The sequence below is a fragment of the Budorcas taxicolor genome, chromosome 3 (assembly GCF_023091745.1).
Source record: "Budorcas taxicolor isolate Tak-1 chromosome 3, Takin1.1, whole genome shotgun sequence".
Classification (NCBI taxonomy): Eukaryota; Metazoa; Chordata; class Mammalia; order Artiodactyla; family Bovidae; genus Budorcas; species Budorcas taxicolor.
In genome coordinates, this window is record NC_068912.1 from 13153521 (window position 1) to 13167522 (window position 14002).

The window sequence follows — 14002 nt, forward strand, 5'->3', positions numbered from 1 at the left end:
TCAATACCATACTGTTTTTATTACAATAGCTTTGCAATATAGTTTAAAATCTGGATTCGTGATGTCTTCAGCTTTGTTCTTCTTTCTCAATATTGCTTTGGTTATTTGATGACTCTTGTAGCGCCATATACATTTTAGAATTCTTTGTTATATTTCTGTGAAATGAGTGTTATTAGGATATTGATAGGGATTACATTAAATTCAGAGATGGCTTTGGGTAGTTAACAATATTAATGCTTTCAGTCTATGAGCAAAGGATATATTCACATTTATTTGTGTCTTCTATGTCTTACATCAAGGTTGTAGAGTTTTAAATATATAGATCTTTCATCACTTTGGTTAAATTTATTCTTAAATATTTCACTGTTTTTAATGCTATTCTTTTCACATAATTTGTAATTAATACATAGAAATGCAACTGAATTTTGTCTTTATTTTTATTTTGAAACTTAACTGTATTTTATTATTTCTAGCAATTTTTTTGGTGGAGTTTCAGGGTTTTCTATATATAAATCAAGTTATCTGCAAACAAAAATTTACTTATTTTCTGATTTGGATGCCTTGTATTTATTTTTTGTTTTCTAATTGCTTTGGCTAGGACTTCTAATATTAAGCAGAATAGGAGTGATAGGAGTGGGCACTCTTGCTTGTTCCTGGTGTTAGAGGAAAAGTTTCAACCTTTCACGTTTAAGTATGATATTAGCTGTGAATTTGTCATTTATGGCCTTTATTATATGGAAGTACATTCCTTCTATGTATAATTTTGAAAGTTGTTATGAAGCATTTTGTCAAATGCCTTTTCTGTGTCTATTGAGATAATTTTATAGTTTTAATTTTTCATCTATTGTTGACATCCTTTAATGGACCGGAACCTGGTGGTTCAGAGTCAATGATAAGACAGTAAAAGAGAGAGAGAAAGAGGCTGATATTCTTTGGTTTATGCAGAAAGCCAATAAATCCTTTGACACAAGGCTTGCACTGCTCCATGTAGGCACCAGGCGCCCTCTGAAGGGGGTGAAGGCACAGTGCACCTTCACCAGAGGGTCTTAGAAGCCCGGGCAAGAAAGTGAGCTCAGTGAGCCTCTGTGCTCCAGAGAATTAGTGAGAGAGAGAGAGAGAGAGAGAAAGAGAGAGGGAGAGAGAGAGAAAGAGAGAGGGAGGGAGGGAGGAAGAAGGAGGGAGGGAGGGAGGGAGGGAGAGGGAGAGAGAGAGACACGGGGACCCAAGCTCTGATGGAGCAAAGGTATTTTATTCAACATTGTGTGGGTATTTATACTGTCTTACAAGGTAGCTATTTCCAGCAGAGATAAAAATCAAAAGTCCAGATTTACAAATCATCATAAGGCAATACATATCAAAGAGAGAGAGGGTTGTAAATAATCACTTTTACCATATAGTTCATAAAAAGAAAGAGGGTTGTAAATAGTTACTTATCACCGTTTGGAAAAACTAATGAAGGAAATGCATTCATTCCTAAACCCCTGGGAGTAGTTTGCTACTCCACTTAATTCATGAATATTCAGGAATTAATAAGGGACAGAGGATCCATGACAGATCCAAAACAGCACACAGGAAGCCTCCTGTTAAGTGCTTCCTGACAATCTATTAAATTAATATGTTGCTGCACCACACCAGGCTTCCCTGTCCTCCACTATCTAGCAGAATTTGTTCATGTCCATTGAGTCAGAAATGCTATCTAACCATCTCATCCTCTGCCACCGCCTTCTCCTTCTGCCTTCAATCTTTCCCAGCATCAGAGTCTTTTCCAATGAATCCGCTCTTCACATCAGGTGGCCAAAATATTGAAGCTTCAGCTTCAGTATCAGTCCTTCCAATGAATATTCAGGGTTGATTTCCTTTAAGATTGATTGGTTTGATCTCCTTGCAGTCCAACGAGCTCTCAAGAGTCTTCTCTAGCACCACGATTTGAAAGTAGTCATTCAAATGCATGTTTCTAGGAATCTATTAATTATTTTCTTATGTTGTCCAATTTGTTGTAATATAATTTGTTTATAGTAGTTTCCTACGATCCCTTGTATTTCTGTGGTAATGTCTCTTTTTTTCACTTACAATTTTATTTACTTGAATCCTCTTTTTCTTGTTTAATAGATTTGTCAATTTTGTTTACCTATTCAAAGAACCTGGTTTCTTATCATCTTCTACTGTTTTCCTATTCTCTATTTTATTTATTTTTGCATGATCTTTATTATTTCCTTACTTCCACTAACTTTGAACTTAATTTGTTCTTGTTTTTCTAGTTCTTTGAGGTATAATGTTAGGATGTTCAATAAGGTCTTTCTTTTTTTTTTTTTTAATTTAGGCATTTATAGCCATAACCTTTCCTCATTAAACTGTTTTTTGTTGCATTCCCACGTAATGATGTGTTATGTTTTTATTTTATTTTGCCTAAAGATTTTTTTTGACTTCCCTTTTGTTTTCTTCTTTGCTCCATTGGTTGTTCATAAGTGTGTTGTTTAATTTTCATGTATTTATAAAATTTCAGCTTTCCCCCTGTGATTGATTTCTAGTTTCCTATCATTACATCAGGCAAGAAAAAACTTGATATAATTTATTTCTCTTAAAATTTGTTGAGAACTTGTATTGTGGCCTAACATATTATCTAGCTTAGAAAATGTTCCATGTGTACTTGAAAATGGTGGGTATTCTTTTGCTGTTGGATGGAATGTTCTCTACATGTCTGTCAGGTCTATTAAGTCTAAATCTTGTTCCAGTTTGCTCTTTCTTTATTGATTCTCTGCATGGTCTCTTCATTATAGACCCTAGGTAGTTAAGTCCCCAAATATTATTGCATTGGTGCTTATTTCTCCTTTAGTTCTGTCTATATTTGGTTTATGTATTTATGCTGGGTACATAAATATTTATAATTGTTATATCTTCTTGGTAACTTGATGCAGAAGGCAATGGCACCCCAGTCTAGTACTCTCGCCTGGAAAATCCCATGGACAGGGGAGCCTGGTAGGCTACAGTCCATGGGGTCAAAAAGAGTCGGACAAGACTGAGCGACTTCACTTTCACTTTTCACTTTCATGCATTGGAGAAGGAAATGGCAACCCACTCCAGTGTTCTTGCCTGGAGAATCCCAGGGATGTGGGAGCCTGGTGGGCTGCCATCTATAGGGTTGCACAGAGTTGGACACGGCTGAAGCGACTTAGCAGTAGCAGCAGCAGCAGCAGATTATACAATGACCTTCTTTGTCTCTCAGTTCATCCCACCCTTTCCGTCCCCCACTGTGTCCAAAAGTTATAGCTTTTGACTTAAAGTCTATTTTGTCTGCTTCTTTCTTTTGGTTTCATTTACTCAGAATTTGTTTTTTCACCCCTTTATTTTGTTCTGTGTGTATCTTTATAGTTGAGGTGTCTCTCTTCTGAGCAGCGTATAGTTAAGCCTTGTTTTATTATCCATTCAGCCACTTGATTGAAGAATTGAATTTAAATTTATATAATTACAGATGTGTAAGAACTTACAAATGCCACCCCCTGTGGCTCATGGACAGACATCCTGATGGAGTCTGTGATGCAGTTAGTAACATTTATGTCCCTTTGGTCCCCTCTGAGAGTCCTTTCTGACACTTTCTGAGTTTCTCCCCACCACTGTCATACCACACATTTAAATATTCCCCTTCAGTCTATCCAACATCTGAGTTTTTGCTCCAATAGTGTGTTGAAAACTCTCTGTTGGACTCCTGGATTTCCACAAGGCTCTCTTGTTCTTTGGTGATTGTCTAAGTTGGTGGTCTTAAAGGAAAGACAGAAGAAAATTCTTATTCTGCTATGATGATAATATCACTCTGGTCCAGTTTCTTTCTGCATGAATTTTTACTTTCTAGTTCTTTTTGCTACAGTCTGTGAGTTCATTTGTCCAAAAGGTACAAATGCAGAACTGTGAGGTGAATGAACTGAGAGCATGTGATAGATAGTGAAGAAAGTCAGAAAGAGAAAAACAAATATCTTATATTAACACATATATATAATCTAGAAAAATGGTATTGATGAACTTATATGCAGGGTAGGAATGGAGACACAGATGTAAAGAACAAGGTTTTGTCTCCTGATTCAATATGGACTTTAAGCCCATAAAAATTATTTAGTGTGATATTTTCTCCCCCACTCCTCCCCAGGGGAACAGTAATGTAATTTACATGTTTAACACTCTGTTTTCACTTCCTTTTTAAAATCTATAATACAGGAATTTCCCTTCTTACCTGTTTGGCTATGCATTTTAAAAATTAGGTAAAATTTTTCCATCCCTGAGTGAATGTACGAATGCTTTTTCTGACTGGGGATTATACCTATGTGAACTGGGAAACAGTTGCTAGGAGAGCATGTTAGAAGAGTGAGCAAAAACCTCTAAAGGGAAATCGAGACTGAAAGCCAGGATATAATTTGGATCTTAGTGCTTATTTATTTTTCTGTCACAAACTGATGTTTAGCTGCCAAGAAGATACCCAAAGAAAGCTGCTGTAGGTGATGCTATTAAGGGATGGGATAGTCAATGACCCATGGTCCACAGTTCTCAGTAATTGTCCTTCCCACATGGAAAGTCATAATCATTCCTCTCCTGGAAAATCCATGAACACACAATTAAAATAGAAAGCAGAAAACTTCAGATTGAATTGTCTGATTCTTGGGGGCCCCTCTGCACCTGCCATCCTCAGGGAGTCTAGGCCACTTACCAGGTAGTGTTTTTACACATGGAGGAAGGGCAGCTCCCTGTTGTAGATGCTACTCAGATATCTGTCAAAAGCCTCAGTAAGTCATCCTGTGCCTCTGTCTCCCCTCAGACTCCAAAATTAGGCTTACCTCTACTCCCCACCACAAAAATGGCAATGCCTTCTGTAGAAGGGGTTTATAGCAACTTTTACCAATACTGAGGAAACTGGTACTCTTTGTGAAGATGAAAAATTTGAGCTCTGTAAAACTTCAGTCTCTTAAAACAATCATTATCTGAAGCCAAAACTTACTTCTGCCCTTCGCTAATTGAGCAAATATGGGGATAACTCTTTTAGAAGCTGGATCTCTGGAGCATCCTATATATTTTTTTTTTCTTTTAAGTATTTGGTTGTGCTAAGTCTTAGTTGTGGTACACAGGATCTTTAGTTGCAGCATGTAGGGTCTAGTTCCCTGACCAGGGATTTGAATCCAGGCCCTCTACATTGGGAGTGCTGAGTCTTACCCACCGGACCATCAGTGGGAAAATCCCTGGAGTATCTGCATCTTTACATCTGCCAAGGAGGTAAGGGAGAACAACTTCGAGGCATTCTTAGTCTGAAATCTGTGTCATGCTAATTAGCCTATATAGGACCCCAGTAGATTTCTTGAAATTAATTAATTGAATTGTAGAGAATCTGCTGGGCAGAGGGGTCTGTTTCTGCCTAAATAACATCTGTCTGTATAGACAACATCCCTATTTCCACTAGCCAATTCTTTTCCAGAAATTCTCCAACAAACATTACCTCTGTGCATGCATGTGAAGTAGCTTCAGTCATGTCCAACTCTTTGCGATCTTATGGACTATAGCCTGCCAGGCTCGTCGGTCCATGGGATTCTCCAGGTAAGAATACTGGAGTGGGTTGTCATTTCCTTACCATTTCCATACCTATCAAGAGAGACATATCATGTTGTTCAAAATAATTATCAGTTAGTTCAGTTCAGTCGCTCAGTCGTGTCCAACTCTTTGTGACCCCATGAATTGCAGCATGCCAGGCCTCCCTGTCCATCACCAACCCCCGGAGTTCACTCAGATTCACATCCATCGAGTCAGTGATGCCATCCAGCCATCTCATCCTCTGTCGTCCCCTCCTTCTCCTGCCCCCAATCCCTCCCAGCATCAAAATCTTTTCCAATGAGTCAACTCTTCACATGCGGTGGCCAAAGTACTGGAGTTTCAGCTTCAGCATCATTCCCTCCAAAGAAATCCCAGGGCTGATCTCCTTCAGAATGGACTGGTTGGATCTCCTTGCAGTCCAAGGGACTCTCAAGAGTCTTCTCCAATACCACAGTTCAAAACCATCAATTCTTCAGGGCTCAGCCTTCTTCACAGTCCAACTCTCACATCCATACATGACCACAGGAAAAACCATAGCCTTGACTAGATGGACCTTAGTTGGCAAAGTAATGTCTCTGCTTTTGAATATGCTATCTAGGTTGGTCATAACTTTTCTTCCAAGGAGTAAGCGTCTTTTAATTTCATGGCTGCAGTCACCATCTGCAGTGATTTTGGAGCCCCCAAAAATAAAGTCTGACACTGTTTCCACTGTTTCCCCATCTATTTCCCATGAAGTGATGGGACTGGATGCCATGATCTTCGTTTTCTGAATGTTGAGCTTTAAGCCAACTTTTTCACTCTCCTCTTTCACTTTCGTCAAGAGGCTTTTTAGTTCCTCTTCACTTTCTGCCATAAGTGTGGTGTCATCTGCATATCTGAGGTTATTGATATTTCTCCCAGCAATCTTGATTCCAGCTTGTGTTTCTTCCAGTCCAGCGTGTCTCATGATGCACTCTGCATATAAGTTAAATAAGCAGGGTGACAATATACAGCCTTGATGCACTCCTTTTCCTATTTGGAAACAGTCTGTTTTTCCATGTCCAGTTCTAACTGTTGCTTTCTGGCCTGCATACAGATTTCTCAAGAGGCAGGTCAGGTGGGCTGGTATTCCCATCTCTTTCAGAATTTTCCACAGTTTCTTGTGATCCACACAGTCAAAGGCTTTGGCATAGTCAATAAAGCAGAAATAGATGTTTTTCTGGAACTCTCTTGCTTTGTCTATGATCCAGTGGATGTTGGCAATTTGATCTCTGGTTCCTCTGCCTTTTCTAAAGCCAGCTTGAAATAATTATAGTAACTATTAAAATTACTACCACAACTACTACCACACAATGATGATGACCTTGCCAATGACTACTTCTATACCCATGTGTACTGCATATATATATTTTATATATAACGACATTTAATCTGTCAGAGTGACCTTGGAACCCCACATTCAACCAGATACATCCAGAGATCTCTGAAGTTTACCAGCCTAGAGAAGTTTACCTTTTCTATCCTAACTATCCTAGTAGTCAACTTCCTCAAATAGGAGATGCTATGTTTTTCCCTTCTTAGTTGTATTTCATGACAGCACTCTTGGTTTCAATTCTGACATACTCCATCCTGGTTTGGCACTGTACTTTGTGTCCTATTCAAGATATTGAAGAGAATTTGCAGAGATTACTTTTGCTCTGCATCTGAGAAAATATCTTTCTGTACATTACCACCTGTGGAATCTCCAAGTCAAGCATCTACGTGGTTGCACCAAGAAACTTTTCCATCTGTGCGTAAATCTGCTTTCCTCTGCTACCCGTGACTCCATCTTGCTTGTGGCTAATTATCTCTGCACAAGGGATTTTTAAAAATCTCTTACTTTGGTTCGGAGAAGGCAATGGCAACCCACTCCAGTACTCTTGCTTGTAGAATCCCAGGGATGGGGGAGCCTGGTGGGCTGCTGTCTGTGGGGTCACACAGAGTCGGACATGACTGAAGCGACTTAGCAGCAGCAGCAGCAGCAGCAGCAGCAGCTCACTTTGGTTAACCTCCCCCCTCTCCCCCCAACACAATTTCACTTTTGCTGTTACAGTCTTAAACATTAAGTTACCCTTTCTTCCACTGTACTAGTAGCTCCCTAATCTGGCTGTAGTCCCTAGTTTGCTTCCAATTTTCGGTGTGCTTTCAGTCTGTGTCTTTCCACAGGCAAATGCCTGCCATCTGTCAGACACAAAACAGCATCTAGGAACTTCCTTGATGGCCCAGTGACTAAGTCTCCACACTCCCTATGCAGGGGGCCTAGGTTTGGTCCTTAGTTGGGGAATTAAATCCCACATGCTGCAACTAAGAGTTCACAAGCCACAACTAAAATATTCTGCATGCTGCAACTAAGATCTGATGTAGCCACATAAATAAATACTTATTTTAAAAAATCAGCACCCAGATGGAGCATGTCAATCATCTCAGAGGACTTGTTGCCACTATTGTGGTCCATCCACCTCACTATGACAATGATTGTCTCTAACAACTCAGTATTTCTCCTTTCCACCTACAATACTCACCTTTATACAAACTGTGAATTTTATCCCACACCATTTGTGGTAGTACCTTAGGAAATATTAATTTCCAACCAAACAGGCTACATTTCTGTACAGGACATATTGGAATTAATGAAAGGTTGTGAATATTTTGAAAAACCTCCTCAAATGTTGATGAAAACTTATACCTACCACTAACTCCTCCACCATCTTTTACTTTGTCCTCTCTCTACTCTCTTCTCTAATTTGCTTCCACCCATCAAAATTCTATGACTTTCTTGCTGACCAAGAAGAGGAGGAATTATAGGCCAACTAGGAATACTTCTAGCAGGTAAGGACTTGATGATCGGTTCTGGTCTCGGAAAGAAAACTTACCCTGTTCGAAACACTTAAACCGTTTATGCAGATAGTTAAAGTAGCATTGGATGGCTTCTCTGATAGCTCACTTGGTAAAGAATCCACCTGCAATGCAGGAGACTCAGATTTGATTCCTGGGTTAGGAAGATCCGCTGGAGGAGGGATAGGCTTCCCACTCCAGAATTCTTGGGCTTCCTTAGTGGCTCAGCTGGTAAAGAATCCGCCTGCAATTTGGGAGATCTGGGTTTGATCCCTGGGTTGGGAAGATCCCCTGGAGAAGGGAAAGTTTACCCACCCCAGTATTCTGGCCTAGAGAATTCCATGGACTCTGTGGTCCATGGGGTTGCAAAGAGTTGGATACGACTGAGCAACTTTCACTTTCTTTTCACTTTCCCCTTAGCAATATATCACAAACATCTTTTATTCCTATAAAATATTCTTCTGAAGAGTCATTTTAATGGCAGCTTGGTAGTCTGTGTATAATTTATTTTCAAACTGCCTTTGTTGGATGTTTTTAGCATTTTCTTTTTACATGATTATAATGGTTCATAACATCACCTATATACATCAGCATTTCCCAAAATAAAACTACATTTATAGCGAATGATATTAAGTGTTCACCTGAACAGATAACATTTAGTCTATGATTATTATCTAACTATCAGTCAGTCTCCAGGTTACAAACATCTATGATTTTGTGATTTAAAGTTTCATGTTGCATAAGGTCCAAAAACACGACTTGCATCTGCCTGGACACCCTAGCAGTCTGTTCTATATAACATTTATGAGGACTACATATTATCAGGATGAGAATGACAGTAGGCTTTAATATGATGCATGCTTTATAGGGTATAGCCATATTAAGACCAGTCTGTGGTACAAAAGGCAGTATGGTTTAGAAATAGGGAAGGAGACAATGTTTGCAATGATATAGAGCAAGTGCTTTGAATCTTAGTGAAAATCTCATTCTAGAAACTTAGAAAAATCGCACCTAAGACTTAGGAAAATCTCACCTAAGAAACCTGAGCCATTTTAACAATAGCCCTTCTATCTTAAGGGAGGATTAGAGACAATACTTCATAGTAAGACATCAAAGTATTTAAAAGGCAGGCTATGGAACTGAACTGCCTGGGTTTGACTCCAAGTTGTTACTACTAGAAATTGACCATGTTGATCTTGATGGCCTTTTTTCTGGTTTGCCTCAGTTACTTCAATTGCATGAAAGGTAGAGCTTGGATTTTACAAGTTTACTGAGTATTAAGAATAACTTTGTGAACATAAAGCTCTTTGAATGTATTCAGCCTATTAATAACCATATATAAGTGTAAGCTATCATCAGCCTTAAGATGTGGAATATCTCTGCCATTGAGAGGATCATCTTTAATTTTCTTGGCATCTACAGAAAAGAAGATAGTGGTGAGACATTGAAGAGCTCTCTACTTCCTTTTTTGCTAATTGTGCAAAACTTACTTTGAAAAGTAGTTTCATTTCCTGATCATGGAATTCAGCAGGTGGTTGTGAGAACATCTCAACTAGCTGAACCAGGCCTTCACACTGTTATGGTCATTGCTGATAATCTTTGGTGAGCTAACATGAATTTAGAACTGATGTGGAAGCAGGATGAGATCTCCAGCTCCTGAAAGATCTAAGGATTTCTCAGAGCCCAGGGACCAATAGAAATGCTTGGGTCGCTGCTTCCAGTTTAGATTTCAAAGGCAGATGCAAAACAGTGGCCCTGGGAAAATCCTGTTGCAATACATCCTGATTCTAAGTGCTCAGGGCAGGCCCCTTTACCATTTATTGACCATGAATGGAGTGAATGAATGAATCTGTTTTATCTTAGATCTCAGAGAGTAATATGTTCTCATAAATAAAATTTTCATAATTTCAAAATTTCATAATGCTTAATACCTCTCCTTGAAAAGTATTTAGATAGTTATTAACAAGATTTTGGCTTAAAAGATGTATTGGGACCTGTAGCTAATGTTCCTTTGCTTAATTGTGGGCAATGGGGGAGAAGAGGGCTGCTGCTGAGAAGCAAGATTCCTTTTTTCTACATTCAGTAGGCACTAAATTCGGTAAGTCCCTTACATATGAACCTTCAAGCTGTAAACTTTCAAAGGTGTGAATGTGTTAGGGGAAGCACACTGATTGAAACCGCCCACCCTGGCCAGGCACCATAGTAACCATTTGCATGAGTTGTTTTATGACAAGAGATCCTAATAAGGAATATGGAACGAATAAGCCACCACCAACCGGAAGAGTTTGGGAAAGGTTGAAAGGAGACACCACGTGTCCGTCCATTTCCCAGAATCCCTCTCGCTAGCATACATCTTGGCTGAGTGATGTGTGTGCCACCAGGAAAGACTGAATTAGAATGATTGGCCAAAGACTACCCGGAAACTAATCCCATCACCGTAAAACCCGAGACTGCGAGCCACGTGGCAGAGCAGTTCTCCTGGGTTCCCTTACCCTACTGCTCTCCACCCGGGTGCCCTTCCCAATAAAATCTCTTGCTTTGTCAGCACGTGTCTCCTTGGACAATTCTTTTCCAAGTGTTAGACAAGAGCTCAGTGTCGGGCCCTGGAAGGGGTCCCCTTTACTGCAACAAATGTGCTTGCCCTCTATCTCCTATTGCTGATAATTCTTCAGAATGACCATGTGTCTATCATTGCTTCTTTGACTCTCTATCAGGAGTCAGCAAACTTTCTCTGTAAAAGGCCAGAGAGTAAATAGATTAGGCTTTTCAGGTCTCTGTTGTAACTTTGTAAACTCTGTCATTATAGCAGAAAAGCCCCTATGGACCATCTGTAAATGAACAGGCACAACTTTGTCTCAATTACACCTGATTTACCAGAACACACAGCTGATCAGCTCACAAGGCACTGTCTGCTAGTTTTGACTCTAGGCCATTATGCAATTCTGAATTTCTTCATATGTGTGATTCTTTTCTAACATTGCATGAATAAAGATAATTTCATCTTACTGCTTGATTTAGAACGTGCTAAACAAAAGAGGTAAATGAAGACAATGTTTTATTCTATACACAGAAAATCCACATGAGCCAAGACTAAATCTGAGGAGCTGGCGAATTGTTCCCTTGCTTATCCAATGATAACCACCAAGTGGGAGGGTCTTTGTGGGCTCTAAGGAATTGTACTGTGATAAACAGATCCCTGTCTCACCTTTAACTGTGAGACATTAATGGAACAGGAATGCATAGGGACACTTACAGGAGTTTTAGCTTTCAGCTTCCTCAAGAGCAAGACTCATCTCTTGCATTCACTCTATCCTTTGAATAATTCTTAGTGACCGACTCAAAGTTTCAGTTAGTCAACTATACCCCAAGCCTGTGAAGTTGCTCGTTATGAGCCCTTTCAATAGCATTTCAAACCATGACTTAGAATATTTCCTTCCTATCTTGGAAAGCATTATCCCTGGGAATTTTTTCCAGCTTCTAGGTGAAGACTCTAGTAACGGTTTAAAGACTGGCTTCATTGTAAGTCTCAGGGCCAAGTCCCCATGGGATTGAGTCTCCATCTATAAAGGAAAGCAAAATTATTGAATTAACCTATTGTTACTGCAATGCACCTTTTCTGCTCTTGTAATTTTATTGAACAACAGATTGTCTCTCAATATTCAACAGGTAAGTCTAGTTTTCCACCTGTATTAGTCAGTAACAAACCTCACGTTTTTTCAAAAATTAAAATTCTAGATTCCATAAGTTTCTTGTGGCATTTGGCTCTGGATTTACAGTGATACTTCAGGAAGTATGACATCTCTTTTATGACTGACCTTTCCTTCCTTACACCATACATCCAAATTCTCGTAATCATGGTGTAATTGGACAGTGGTAGGGAGAATATTTTCATTTGAGATATAGCTTAGTTCCTCACCTTGGGATCAAAATCCTCAACTATAATCTTAAAATATAATGCAGATGTGACAAACACAAAACATAGTTTGGTACCATAAATAAGTGAAAACATAGGGTGGAAATTAGATAATCCATGACCAATCTAAAAAGAGCAGCCCTTGCGGAGGATGTTTGTATTTGGTAATGAAATTTTTTTTTCACAATTATCAGTCACGTAAGAACTAAACCTTGGATTTAAACTCATATCTTCCTCATTATAGATTCAATGAATGGACAAAAAAATTTTGGAAGCATTTAAGAAGAAAGTTCTGAGAATTGAAATTACTGGATCTTATTCTAGTAACCAGCTTATTCTGCAGTTATCCAGGCCACTTTGTGGTTTCACCTAGCTAGTTAAGAAGAAGGAACAGAATATGAATTTATAATATGGCATAGAGCCTTAAAAGATGGGAAGAAAGCATGAGCTATGGGAAAGCAAATGCCCACTAAGGACAATGGTCCCCTGTGTGATGTCACCAATGGAGAAAGCTAAGAAGTAGGAGCTTTAGCAGAATACTTTTTATCCATATAAAAAGTTATTCCCTGCAACGGACTGACTGTTTTAGTCAGTTACCCATTCATGTGTTAAAACCATCTTCCCAAAGTGATAGTATTTGGAGGTAAGGGTAGAGTCTTCATGAATGGGATTAGCGCCCTTATAAGAAGAGGTCAAAACTGGTTAGTTTTCTTCCTGCTGTATGAGAAAACAAGTTAGCAGTCTGCAACTTGGAAAAGGGGCCTCGGCAGAACTAGACCATGCTGGCACCAAGATAGGGCTTTCAGGCTCTAGAACTGTGAGAAATATTTGTGTTATTGATAGGCCCCCCCACCCCCCCCCCTCGGTTTATGATGGGGGCTTCCCTGATCTGAAGTTAAGGCTATTTAATATGGCAACTTGGTGGCTCAGACAGTAAACAATCTGCCTGCAATGCAGGAGACCTGGGTTCGAACCATGGGTTGGGAAGATTCCCTGGAGAAGGGAATAACAAACCACTCCAGTATTATGGTTTATGATATTTTGTTAAGTTCTAAGTGAACTCGCTCAGGCATGTCTGACTCTTTGTGACCCCATGGACTGTAGCCTACCAGTATCCTCTGTCTATGCAATTTTCCAGGCAAGAATACTGGAGCGGGTTGCCATTTCCTTCTCCAGGAGATCTTCCCAACCCAGGGATTGAACCCGGGTCTCCTGCATTGTAGGCAGATGCTTTACCATCTGAGCCACCAGGGAAGTCAGCCCAAATTGACTAAGATATTCCCTCTGGAAAAATAAGATGTACATCTGTCTGCCTAATGGGTTGCAACTACCATTTTGTCTAAAGGTGAAGAGATTATCCCCAGTACCATCTCAATGCCTAAGAGTAAGGGAGCAGGTTAGGCATTAGATTCTCTGGAGAAATGAGAAGTCCAGTTCCCACCTCTCCCCTCTCTTTCAGACTGTCTCACCTTCTTGGCTCCTTCTTCTGTCTTTGAATGAAACAGTGTGATTCTGGTACTCCAGAAAGAAAGGCCTGGAAAACAAAGACTGCAACTTATGACAAAACTGGAAAAGAGTTTTGATTTCCACAAACAAAAGAAAAGAGGTATTTTGTGAATAACTCACAAGAATTATCTTGTGGGAGGAGTTATTTTTCACAAATGAAGTCTT

General features: G+C 39.5%; 1 non-coding gene across 1 annotated transcript; it reads right to left on the reverse strand.

Moving 5' to 3' along the window:
* Positions 1 to 13513: 13513 nt before the first annotated feature.
* Positions 13514 to 13585, reverse strand: TRNAC-ACA (transfer RNA cysteine (anticodon ACA)). The gene has a single exon. It is a non-coding gene; the product is annotated as a tRNA-Cys (tRNA).
* Positions 13586 to 14002: the final 417 nt, after the last annotated feature.